This window comes from Lipotes vexillifer, unplaced genomic scaffold, assembly GCF_000442215.2.
Source record: "Lipotes vexillifer unplaced genomic scaffold, Lipotes_vexillifer_v1.1 scaffold1477, whole genome shotgun sequence".
NCBI classification, from domain to species: Eukaryota; Metazoa; Chordata; class Mammalia; order Artiodactyla; family Lipotidae; genus Lipotes; species Lipotes vexillifer.
Window position 1 is genome coordinate 314,941 of NW_006776536.1, and position 11,855 is coordinate 326,795.

At 54.1% G+C, this 11,855-nt stretch overlaps 1 protein-coding gene across 1 annotated transcript in view; it reads left to right on the forward strand.

Annotated features, from left to right (window-relative positions):
* Positions 1 to 11,598: 11,598 nt before the first annotated feature.
* KMT5B (lysine methyltransferase 5B) overlaps positions 11,599 to 11,855 on the forward strand; it is a 51,452-nt gene continuing 51,195 nt past the window's right edge. The window contains exon 1 of the mRNA XM_007450408.1: positions 11,599 to 11,777. The gene's annotated coding sequence lies outside the window, so the exon portion shown is untranslated. The remainder of the gene's footprint in view (positions 11,778 to 11,855) is intronic.

Sequence of the window (11,855 nt, forward strand, 5' to 3'; positions counted from 1 at the left end):
TGTTACAAAAACCAAGGCATATTTATGGTGTCCAGATTGCCTTCCTTTGTTTGCTGTCATACCTCTTCCAGCATTTGGCCCATCCTCCTTCTTATAACGATCTCTTCTTGTCACTTCCACGAGGCCGCATCTCCTGGGTTTCCTCCCACTTCTCTGGAAGCATCTTCTTGGCCTCCACTGTGCACTTGTCTGCCTCTGCCCACCCATTAAATCTGAACCTTTCTTGGCATTTGGTCCTAAACCCTCTTTTCCGTCTACGCTCTCCTGCTGAGTCATCTCATCCATTGCCAAGGCCATTCTTGGATCATCCACTTTGTACAGAGAGAGAATTGGCCAAGTTAGAGCATATAGACTCATGAGCAGTGGTGAGTGGTTTGGCTGGCTGATTAGCGGCCCCGGGAGGAGAAAGTTTGGAAGACTGGGGACCAAGGGGTAGAGGCAGGTGGGTGGCTATATGGAGGTATGCATGAATGCAGTGCAAGGATCTTTGTATTGCATATTAACATCCACCAGCAAACATCCACACAGAAGAGTCAGCAAACAAACAAGTGGACAGAATGACCCGCCAGCTGACACCAGCCAGCTTCTATCAACAGCCACCCTAGCGCTGGCACACTGGGTGCATGAATGGAGCAGCCATGGTGGCAGGGATGGAGGCTATGTGTGGGCCAACAGCATGTACACTCACCTACCAAGACTGATCTAGCCACTGCTTCTACCAAAAGTCTAACCTGCAAGCAGTGATGTTGCTTGTACTGCTCACCACACGACAGGCCACTAAGTTGAGAGTCGAGTTGTTGGGACAAGGAATAGTGACTTTATTTGGAAAGCTGGCAGACCGAGAAGGTGGCGGACTCATGTCCCAAAGAACCATCTTGCCTGAGTTAGAATTCAGGCTTCGACACTAGTTCAGTAACCGAGGAGTGGCCCTGCTTCTCATCACTCCCAGCAACCCACTTAGGGGTTTTGTACCTCCCACTTGCACTACTGTGAGTTCTTCAGGGTCAGAGACTCCCCCAAAGGGCGGAGTTTTCTACCAGGTGACACAGCAAGAGGCCCATTGAACCCGAAGCTATGGCTTCCACCTGGGCACGTCAGGCTCCTTGTGTCCAGGGACCAGCAGATAGGAGAAACCACCACTTTGGCAGGGTGATGGTCAGGAGATAGAGCCACTGTTACGTGAGGGCAGGGAGGGATGCACTTTGTACCTAGAACAGCTACTTCTCTTGGTACTCTCTTGCCCAAGTGCACAGGCTTAGCCTGAAAAAATCATGGTGACCAAGGATGAGGGTCTGGGTCACACCGAGACCGGCCCTGCAGAAATAACTGTGGAGACAATAAATATCATCGCGTCCCAAGACCAGCTGCAGTGGCCAGAGCTGTAGTTCACCCATTAACCTTCTCTCCTAAGTCTCCCCTGGGAAAAGTGATCCACCTGAACCCTGGAGAAGCTCCTCCCTACCTGGAGAGGGGTCCAAGCGGTAAAGGGATGGATTATGGTGTGTGCTCCTTTGCACCACTTGGATCCCCTCCAGGAATGGAAGACATGTCGTCCAGCTGCTGGTGTGCTATTGGCAGGCAGCCCCCTTTAGGGGTGGCCTCAGCTGCCCCACCCAGGCTCATGCTCCAGTGGCATTAAGTACATTCACATCATTGTGCAACCGTCACCACCATCCATCTCCAGAACACTTTTCATCATCCCAAACTGAAACTCTGTCCCCTTTAAACACTCACTGTCCATCGCCCTCCCCAGCCCCCTTGGAAACCACCATTCTACTTTCTGTCTTTATGATTTTCACTACTCTAGGACCTCATATAAGTGGAATCATACAGTATCTGTCTCTTTGTGGCTGGCCTATTTTACTTAGCATAATGTCCTCAATGTTCATCTACATTGTAGTGCACGTGAGAATTTCCTGCCTCGTTCAGGTCGAATAATGTTCCACTGTGTGGATGGACCACGTTTTGCTTATTCATTCATCCATCCATGGACACTTGGGTTGCTTCCACCTCTTGGCTGTTGTGAATAATTCTGCTAGGGACATGGATGTATGGTATTATTATTTTAATTAAATAAGCAAGCATTTGCAGAATGGTACCCCTCCTGATAGAGCGCCTTTGCCCTTAAGTTTTATTTCATCGTTGGGAAGTCTGTTCCCAGATAAAATGAAGGGGCAGGGCTCAGAAGCCATGGTGGGAGCCAGGGACTCCTGCCTCACCTGACACCAGAGCCCTGTGCCCTGTGCCCGCGGCTTTACCTGCATCACCCCCCGGGCAGCCGGTCTTAATTTGGAAACAACTCTGTCCTCTTTCCTTTGCTGCAGTTACTTTTTCTCACTTCCAGGAAGGGTTTTAAACCCTTTTAAACCAATTCTTCTCCCTTTCTCCCTTCCGTTCTTGAAAGTTCCAGTCTAAAAGCCATCAGGTGGGGCTTCCTGGGGCTTCCCTGGTGGCGCAGTGGTTAGGAATCCGCCTGCCAATGCAGGGGACACGGGTTCGAGCCCTGGTCTGGGAAGATCCCACGTGCTGTAGAGCAGCTAAGCCCGCGTGCCACAAGTACTGAGCCTGCGCTCTTGAGCCCGCGAGCCACAACTGTTGAGCCCACGCGCCTAGAGCCCGTGCTCCGCAACAAGAGAAGCCACAGCAATGAGAAGCCCACGCACCACAACGAAGAGTAGCCCCCGCTCGCCGCAACTAGAGAAAGCCCACGCGCAGCAACGAAGACGCAACGCAGCCAAAAATTAATTAATTAAAATTTTTAAAAAATAATAAATAAAAGCCATTAGGTGAGTTAAGGTGGGTGCCCACCTGCATGAGGGGAGCCACAGCAAAGGGTGTCTGCACAGGAGGGCAGCGGGTCCAGGGTGTAAGGAGGATGCCCATGTCAGGAAGGGTCCATTGTGGGGTGTTGGAGCCTGAGCGGGGTGACGGGGGCACCCGTGCAGGGGGAGTGGGAGGGTGGCCCAGCACAAGGGGTCAGAGTTGAGTGAGGTGGGCGTCCACATAGAGGGGTGGTCTGGCACGGAGTAGGGGTGCCTGAGCTGGCAGAGGAAATCGTTCACTGGGGGGCAGCTGGCAGTTGCTACACAAGGTCATTACCTACAGGGGGGTTGTATGTAATAATGACAAATAAGTAAATGTATTAACTGTAGTGGAGCCATGTTTTCAACTGTTGGTGAAGGGAGATACAAATGTGGAAAGGAAGAAAACTATCAATAAATTGAAACCCTGATGTTGGGTTGGAATTGGATTGAGATCTGTGTGGATTGAGATAGTTAGGTATATAAATATAGATGTAACAGTGTGTGTGCATACACATACACGTACAAACGTGTGTGTATACTATATACACTTATACGTGTACACACACACCCATACACATATTCTCTGGCTCGGTCCACGGAGAGGCTCTGAGCACACCAGGCACCCAGAGCTTGGCTCCCCTTAAAGGAACCAGAGCTCCCTGGAGAAATGACTGATCCCAGGTTGGGGCTCAAACAGCAATGGAGACCGATAGAAAGAGACAGAAGTCAGTTGGAAAGGTTCCCACTGGTCCAATCTGGGGCAATTTGGGTACCAAAATAAATAGTGACACAGTGGGTTGAATGGTGTCCCCCAGAAAGATGTGTGTGCATCTTAGCCCCTGGAGCCTGAGAACGTGACCTTATTTGGAAAAAGGGTCTTTGCAGATGTAATTTTTTTTTTTTTTTTTTTTTTTTTTTGCTGCGTTGCGTCTTCATTGCTGCACACAGGCTCTCTCTAGTTGCGGCGAGCAGGGGCTACTCTTCATCATGGTGCGTGGGCTCTAGGTGTGCGGGCTTCAGTAGCTGTGGCTCACGGGCTCAGTAGTTGTGGCTCGCAGGCTCTAGAGAGCAGGCTCAGTAGTTGTAGCGCACGGGCTTAGTTGCTCCGTGGCATGTGGGATCTTCCCAGAGTAGGGCTCGAACCTGCATCCCCTGCAATGGCAGGCGGATTCTTAACCACTGCACCACCAGGGAAGTCCTGCGGATGTAATTTTAAGTTAAGGGTCTCTGGATGAGATCATTCTGGAATACCTGGGTGGGTCCTAAATCCAATGAAAGGTGTCATAAGAGAAAGGCAGGGTGGGGGGGCCAGTAGTTCCCTGGTGGTCCAGTGGTTAGGGCTCGGCACTTTCTCTGCCATGGCCCGGGTTCAATCCCTGGTCAGGGAACTAAGATTCCACCAGTGGGGAGAGGGCTGTGGGAAGACGGAGGCAGAGGCTGGAGGGGTGCGGCCACAAGCCAAGGAACGCCTGGAAATCCCAGAGTTGGAAGAGGCAGGAAGGATCCTCCCCTGGAACCTCTGGAGGGAGCGTGACCCTGCCCACACCTTGATTTTGGACTTCTGACCTCCAGACTGTGAGAGAATAATTTTCTGTTGTTTTAAGCTACAGGAAACTAATAGCAGTGAGAAGACAGTCACCTCCCTCTGGGCCGAGCCCTTTCTGGGTTGAATGACTCTTCTCTGCTTGGTTTAAAACCCTTTGTAACGAGAGGTACCCTTTGAAGAGCCTGTGCTGGGATCAGGCTGGAACGAGATCCCTACAGCCAGGTCTCCCTTCAGAGGCTCAGAGGCGGGATGCGGCGGGGGCGGGTGGCTTGGACCAGCGTGTGACTGTGGCCGCCTGTGGTGCAAGTCGTGTGGGAGGACCTGTGCCTATCCTGCTCCAACACTCTGGGGACTCGTTTGCCCTCCCCACCCTCCGGGTGCATCTACACGTCCATCAGGACTTCTCCTGGAAACCCCCTTCTCTCCAGCAAGTTCTCACCAGTCCCCGAAACTCACCGCCCCAAACTGGGCTCCGCTGTATTCCGTGGCTGACGGAATGTCCAGTCTCCTGAAGGCCCCCATTAAGGCCTGGGCACTGCAGGGGGCAAGGCCTGGGGGGCCATGGGGACAAAGGAAATGAAGATTCTGCGTCTTTGGCGCTCACCCTTTCAGCTGCTCGTGGAGGGAGGCTTGTCATATTTCTTCCATTCTTTGATTAAAGAGCGGGAACGACCCTAAGGAGAGACAGTTGAAGCCCCTTGTTTCCCCCTTGGTGAGCTAGCTCCCTCTGCCATCCTAAGGCCTTCTTGAACCTCTAGGGGCCTCCAACTCTGAAGCCAGGGTCAGGGCCCCAGACACCTTCTCTGCCTGGCCACCCAGAATGCTCTGGCCGGAAATCATCTCTACCTTTGACTCAGGAAACAGCACCCCCAGGAATTTACCAGGGGACAAGCCAATAGCCCAAAGTGTACCTATGAGGTGTGACAAGGTAATCATGGATGTGATGGAGCAAAGAGCTGACCCCGTGTGCAACTCATATATCCTGGCCTGAGAAGACCAAAGTTGAATTAAATTTGGCTGGAGGGTCCCCGTTTGGTGCAGGTCAGAAGGCGTCTGGGGCATGGCCCAAGGGCCTGCAGCAGGGAAACTCACCTGGTGGTAGAAACTTCCATCAAGTCTATTCAAAGCAAAGGCAGCACCCCCGTCCCTTCAAACATCAGTCAGCAATAGCCAGGTCTAACAGTGCCAGGTGGCTGAGCATGAATCTGCAGGTCCCTCACCTGCACGTTGAACCTGGAACGTGCACTCTGAACCTGGGTCACTCCCAGAAGCAATGTCTGGGGAACGGCCGAGGGAACACTATTTTGCAAAATTTACTCAACCACAGGACAAGTCATGGAAAAATTGGAGAGGTCTTCCTTGAGCAGTAGCCCAGTTCAATTCGCTTTTTTTTTTTTCCAGATTGTTCCTCTTTTGTTTGAGTGTATAATTTACATTCAGTAATTTGTACAGAACTTAGACTTAAACCGTACGTACCCAGGCAACCAGCCCCAGATATAGGATGTTTCCGTGACACCAGAAAGTGTCCCTACCTAGTCAATCCCACCTGCCCGGAGGCAAATGATGCTTCACATTGCTATCCCCATAGATCAGTTTCTCTTCTAGGACATCATATGTTTGGAATCAAGCAATTTGTACTCTGTAGTTCCTGGCTTCTTTAACTGCAACGTAATGGTTTTGAAACTCATCCATGTGTAGCTCATTCATTATTATTTCTGAGTAGGATTTCATTGCGTGGATAGACCACACTTTGTCTATCCATTCTTTTGCTGGTTAGCATTTGCATTGTTTCCAGTTTGGGGCTATTATAGATAAAGCTGTCATAAATATCTTTGGAGAGAGAGAGAGAAGGGGGGTGAGGGGGAGGGAGAGAAGGAGCGGAACACAGATTATAACTATGTGACAAAATAAGAGCCCATAAGTCCATACTGATATAAATATATTAATACTTTGAAAGTTTGATGAGAAATCGAACGTTTACATCCTCCCGAAGTTCCTCTCCACGGAATACTTACTTATTACAAAGGGAAAACAAGTGACTTGCCAGTGGAGAAGCCTGGCACACGCTCCTTAAGGGACCCAAGTGAATATCATCAGTTATGGGTCAAATTGAAATCCCTCGCCACCTGAGAGGATGCAGTGAGAAAAGCACAGCCTTGCTTCTGTGACATTCCTGCCAAAGGTACCTGACCTTAATCTAATCACGGAGAACTATCAGAAAAAACCTAAACTGAGGGACATACTACAAAATAATTGTTCTGTAACCTTCAGGATTGCCCAAGTCATGCAATTAAAGGGAAGGGTGAGGAACTGCTCCAGAGTGAAGGAAGCTGAACCCCCAACAACCACGGTAACTTGGGGCTCTGGACAAGCTCCCTTGCTATAAAGGACATTACTAGGGTCATTGGGAAAACTTGACTATGGTGTGAAGATGAAATTTTGGCATCCACCCACCAACGTTAATTTCTCGATTTCGATCGTAGTTACCTGGTTTTGTCAGAGGAAATCTCAGCTGTCTGGAAACACACCCTACTCTGCTCGGAAGTCCCGGAGCATCTCGGCAACAGCTCACATTTAGGAAAATAAAATTCTTTGCGCTATACTTGGAACCTTCCTGTGAGTTTGAAATTATTGACTGATAAGAAGAGTAAGCTTTCCCCGCCCTTGAGGAAACCAGTTTTTCAGCTGTCCTTGGTCCTCTCTGTGTTTATTCCAGGTGTGTCTGAAAGGACAGGGGTGGCTATGGCTGGGCTCCTTTTTGGTGGTGGGAACCCGAAAGAGAACCACCCCTCAGGGTTGCCCCAGGCAGACACAAAGCCCAGGGCAGCCCTGAGCTTGAAAGGCAGGGAAGTTTGTGCACTTGCGGGGGTGGATGGTGGAGAAAACTCCTCGACGTGAGCTTGAGCCCCAGCAAGAGGAGAGTGGTTAAAAACCTGCTCACACCTCCTCTTATCCCTGTAGCAATCCTGGAAGCTTAGCATTAGCCTTCATGGATTAAGCCTCTGAATGCTGAGTATAGAACAGTGAACAAAGCAGACAAAGCCCCCTGCCCTCAAGGAACTTACAGCCTGGAAGAGATGCAGTCAGTACATGCAATGAATAAGTAAAAGATACAGGATGCTAGATGGTGATGTGTACTAAGGAGAAAACAAAATAAACAAACAAAACACAAAGGACATTAAGGGAGAATAAAAGCTAGGTATTGGACCTGAGCGATGGGAAGAATCTCTCTCTGAGAGGTGGAAGTGTGTGTGTGTGTGTGTGTGTGTGTGTCTGTGTGTGTGTGTGTGTGTTTTCAATTTTAGCCTTGCTATATTTGAAATGCCTATTAAACACCTAAGCGTGGTGTCAGAAGTTCAGAGACATGCAGGCCGTAGATGGGATTTTGGGCATCTTCAGTACGTAAGCGATTTTAAAGCTACGAATCAGACTACTTAGGCAGGTCCAAGGACTGGCACCTTTGCACAGTTGAGGGGTTGGTGTGTAGACAGGCTGCATCATTTGCCCCAAATCACATGGCTGGTGAGTTGTGGAACTGGGATTCAAACCCATGCCAAGCCCCTATTCACAGCTGCCATAAAGTTGGCTGCTGTTGCTTCTGTTGACTTGGCCTTGGGCAGGTCACTCGACCTTTTCTCATCTGTCAAGGGAGGGGTGGGCAGTGGAGGGGCAAGGATGGTGCAGCGGGCATAGCAGTGCTCAGGCAGGTGGTGAGGGAGCCGCAGCCAACCAGACGGGTCCCCGGCACCATCCTGGGTATGTCCCCGTCCCTCTTGCCCCGCCTCCTACTCAGGCGCCTGCTTTCATCAGAACAGCTCTGCCTTCCGGGCAGGGGTGGGGGTCGGAGTGTGGGGGAGACACGAGTGCAGAGTCTGAAAGCCAAGATATCACTTAACAATGAGAAGCCACTCGCCACCCAGCCTGGAATTCTGGGCTCAGCAAGACCTGTGGGCCACCCCCCCGTGGGCACAGGATTCCAGCAAGTAAATCCCTGCCAGCCAGCTGCTGGGTGAACCTGGTATTTGAGGAAGGGGAGTTGGAGAGTGATGCAGGGTTGGTGGGATCAGACTAGGTCTCTGAGGTGCCCCTGGGCCCTACTGGGGGGACTGGAAGAGACTCTGTGGCCTCAGCCCACACCCTGGCAAGGGTGTGGCTCTCAGGTCAGCTCCGGGATGGGCTGGCACTCCTGGCACTTCCGGGGCTGGCCTGGGCCCCTTCCGCCAACTCAGCCTTTCTTTAGAGTCGTCACCTTTCCTTCTGTCCGGGATTGGTGGGGTCCCACGGCCTCTGTGGCTTAGCACCTCCACCTGGGGCATCCAGCGGCTTCCCAGTGTAAACGCCAATGGCTCCTGTCACGTGGGGGCTGGGCAGGTGCCTGGCCACACTATTTCCTGTCCCCCATCCCCCCTCCTCTGCCAGCTGGCAGGAGGAGGCCTCCAGCTGGCCACACTCCCTGTGAGGAAGTCGAATTTCCAGTCTCCCCCAGGAGGGCCGCTCTGGGCTGTGGCCTCTTCCCAGCTCAGCCTTGGCCTCCCTTCAGCGTGGCCCCATCTAGGTCCTGAGCTCCAGCTCGGGTCTGCAGAGAGCTCCGGCCACCCTGGGCCTCTCACCTGAGGCTGAAGGAGCAGCAGTGCAGGGGGGATGGGGGAGGGACAGAACCAGAACCGGGGAGCCAGAGGAACCTGTGTCTGGGTTCGCCCATCTGCCTCCCCTGCCCTTCCCCAGCCTGCTCCCTTGCAAGTCACCACCCAGAACGCTTGGCCTGGTGCTGGGCGCTTAGGGTTGGTGAATGGGAGTGCCAATGTCTTGGGAGTCTGGGGGCTTTTCAGAGTCAGGGTTTGGGTGTCAGCCTCAGGGGTCACTGTCGGGGTGGACTCTGGAAAGCTTGGATTGGGGAAGACACTGACGTTTGGGGCAGTGAAGGGCTGCCCAGGCATGGCTGGACTTGGGGCCTAGGCACCGAGACCCAGGGGGATCCACACAGGGCTGTGGTGCCCACTGTGCTCTCCCCCCTTGGGCATCCAGTGAGGAAACAGGGTGGCAAAGGCAGTCTCAGTGGGGTGCAATTTGAGTATGTAGAGCCAAGCACTATGAAAATCTTGGAAAGAAAGTTTAGCGATCAATCAGAAGCAAATAAAACCAAAGCAATCATTCGTTACTCGTGCTTGCAGAGAGCGGCAAGGCAATTTCTGATGTCACAGATGACCCGGAGGCTTTTAAAGAGCAGAGGGTGCAGGGCCACGTGCCTGCATCTGCTTTACCGGAAGGGTGGTGAAGGCTCTGCACCCCCAAACCCACTAACCCCACCAGGTAGGCTTCCCCAGGGGGTAGGGGGAGGGCAACGGGAGGAGCTCTGTTTTGTAAGATCTAGACCTCCCTTCACCTCTGTTAGATACATGCCCTCAGCAAATCACTGTGCCTCAGTTTCCCATCTGTGGAAGGGGTGATAAGCATCATGTCTGCCACCCAAGGTCAAGGAGGAGGGAAAATGGGGTAAGCGCTTGTGTTGGTGGTCGGTGTTCATTGGACCACAGACCTTGTGGTCATCCACACTCTCCACTGAAGCATCCTTTCTGGTGTGCCTACTCTGTGCCAGGCCCTGGGGATGGCAGGAAACCATGGCAGACGTGGGTCTCTTCCCGGAATAGAAGTTCGGGCCTGTGCTGCCCGCCTCCTCTTTGCATGACCAAGCTGGACCTCCGGAAGCCTCAGGCTGTTTACCACCCCCTCCCCCACCCAGCCCCCAAGGCCTTTGCACTTGTTGGGCTCACCTTTCCTAACCACTCCCTTTTCCTTACAGACTCTAATCCACTCTTCCGGTTGGGGGAGACCTTTAGGCATCTGCCCAGCTTGTGGCCACCTCAACTTCTTGACGTCTGAACTTTTGACCAGAGTACTGGATAAGGGCTCCGGCTCAAGCCCTGACTGGCTATCTTAGAGGTCACCTAACCTCTCTGTGCCTCAGCTTCCCTTCGTATAAAATGGGGGAAACGGTCCCACCTCCTGGGGGTCGTTGTAAGGAGTAAACGAGATAGGGCAGCAAAGCTTGAGGACGGTGCCTGGTATCCAGTAAAGGCTGTAATACATGTTACTCTCATCGTTATTTTGTAGTCATTATCGTCAACTGCAGGATCCAAAGGGGGAGGCTTCGCACTCTCCCAGCAGGGCAGCACCTGGCCCGTGTGAGCCTCTGGGCAAGTTCCCCACCAGCCTAAAGCTCCTGGAAGGAGCTGCATTCTTGGTACCGGCACTGCCCAACTAGAGCGAGAAGCTGAAAAACCCGTTTCTCGGGAAGCCCGGCACACACACAGTAGGTGCTCAAGAAATAGCCGGTTGACACTAGGAAGCCAGTGGCCCGATTAATGCAGGCTCACTCCCCGTCTCTCCCTCCCTCCCTCCCACACTACGCGGTGGAACGCTCAGGCTGCCCACATGGTCTTTAAGGGTGTATCTGCTTCCAATGACACCCATTCCCACAACAAAGAGGCTCGCCTCCGTGGGGCCACCTCCCCTAGGCGCACCCGGGAGGCGCAGTGGGCGAGGAGCCTGCCCATTCCCCAGGGCTGTCCCCGGTGGGTGCAGCCGCGCCAGGGACCGAGTGTCGAAGGCGGCCTCGCGGGGGCCGGGTACGTAAGGAGGCCCGAGATCCGGGTGGCGCCCCAGGGACGCACGGCGGCACCGCCTCCAGCCGCAATTTAAAGGGCAGCGAGGAGCGGAGGGATCCCTGCCGACTGCCCAACACGGATCCCTCCGCCGCGAGCGAAGCGAAGCAACGACTCACCTCATCCCCTCAACATTCGCTTTTTGTTCCTCCGCCGCGGGAGCACCCGGCGGGGAACTCATTTCTTTCTCGGGTTTCTCCGCCTCCCCCCACCCCTGGTCCCGTAAAAGCAACAGAGGCGTCCAGAGCGGTACGAGCCGAAGTGGTGTCCCTCCGCCTGGCCGCGGGAACTCCTTTTCGTGTCCTTCCACCGTTCCCGGGCGGCGTCCGAGCGGCTCACCGGGGGCGGCGACGCGTCTGCGGCGCGGGCGGTGAGGCTCCGGGGCTATGAGGTGAGGGCGCCCAGGCCCCGGAGGCGGCACGCGCGGCGCCAAGACTCAGAACGCGGAGCCCCCAAGCCAGTGGCTGCCTTTGACACCCCGAGGCCGCGCGAGAGGCGAGGTGAGGCCCGTGGCGCGGGGGCGCGGTGGGGGCGGGGGGCTCCGGCCGCGGCTGGGACTCATTTCCCGACAGCGGATGGAGCGGGCGGTGCTGCGGCTGGGGCCGCCATCTTGGATTTTACTCTCCATTTTTCTCTGGAATTATTTTTGGTGATTAATATTCTTAGGGGACGGGGAAGTGTCGCCGGGCAGCGCGGGCCCCTCAGCGCAACGGCGGGGCGGCGGGGCCTCGACGCGCCCCCAGGAGGAGCGGGCAGCGCCCGGCGGTGAGCGGGGGGCGGGCGCCGGTGCGGGGGGCGCAGGGGCGGCGGGCTGGGGGCGGGCCGGCGGGGGCGGGGGGGGCG